This window comes from Meleagris gallopavo, chromosome 3, assembly GCF_000146605.3.
Source record: "Meleagris gallopavo isolate NT-WF06-2002-E0010 breed Aviagen turkey brand Nicholas breeding stock chromosome 3, Turkey_5.1, whole genome shotgun sequence".
Classification (NCBI taxonomy): domain Eukaryota; kingdom Metazoa; phylum Chordata; class Aves; order Galliformes; family Phasianidae; genus Meleagris; species Meleagris gallopavo.
The window spans coordinates 213,914-215,170 of NC_015013.2; positions in this window are offsets into that span (position 1 = coordinate 213,914).

Here is a 1,257-nt window from a genome sequence, read left to right on the forward strand (position 1 = left end):
TTTTTTTTAATCAGTATGATGAGTTTCAATTTTTAGTTAGGAGGTGATTTGGTCCAGACTTGAATTCATGGTATCCTGTTCTTTGTTCTGTGGCTTGCCTCACATTTAACAGTGGGTAGCAATTCACAGGAGCTGGCAGATGCTCACCTTGGCCTGCAGTGAATTGAATAGTCAGGGAATGGAAGAAACTTTTTGTGTTTGCCTGAGCATGGCCCCTGTGCCTGTACCTAAGTTAGAGACTTTTGCTGAGAGCAAAAGAAGCTTTTAGCAATTGCAAGAACTCATAATGTTAGACGTGCATTAATAACTTGTTGGATCAAGGCTGTAAATTAATCATACGGTGACCAAAAATAATCCTTTTTTTTTCCCCCTTTTGATGCTGTTCAGGGGAAAAAAAAAAAATGATTAAAATGAAGAATGAGACTGTTATATCTTTCTAACTGATGGAATCTTAACCCCTCAGTTTAGTACAGTATAATCTCAATTTACTACCACTAATGGTAAGTACTATTTTGATTCAACCATGAATATTTTTCTAATGTTATTGAGTTGCCTTACCATCACTACACGAACATGGCCACAATGATGGCAAAAAATGATAATAAATACTATAGTAACGAAATAACACTGAAGAAGTTCTTGGTCAGCATTTAAAGTAAGATGCTTGATAAGTCTTTAAGCTCAAAGACAATTAAGTTAGTAATGCACTATTTAAGATGCATTTCATTCTTAAAATGAATCCAAACACAAAATCTGCTTAGGTATTTTCATTCTCTATCAAGACTTTTGGAGGTGTCCATCGAAAAAGTCGCAAAAGCATTTGACCTACTCTAGTTACTCCTTACTACTAAAGGAAAACAAACTACAGTTCCACAAACCTTACTGTGAATAGTCTGCATCCTCCCGTTGCTTCAGTGGTTTCCTGCTTGCGCCTGGGGCATAAAAGCCTTCTCTGAGCATCTCCTGGATCCGCAACAGGATGCTTCACCTCACACCCATCTGAGCACATTCTCATCCTCATTTCCTATGCTTCCAACGCCTGCATATCTTTGTCCATCCTCCCAAGCTCCCGTCTCGCTGTTCCCGCAGCGCTGTCACCGCAGACCCGTCGGTTCCCAGCCCCCCGACGGAGCGCGGTCGCGGTCGGTCCCTACCTGCTGGCTCAGCTGAGCGCGTCCCTCCGGCTTGGCTGGCGGGCAGGCACTTTCCTTGGCCCTGGATGAGGGCGGAGAGGGGCCGGCTCACCCCCGACGGGAC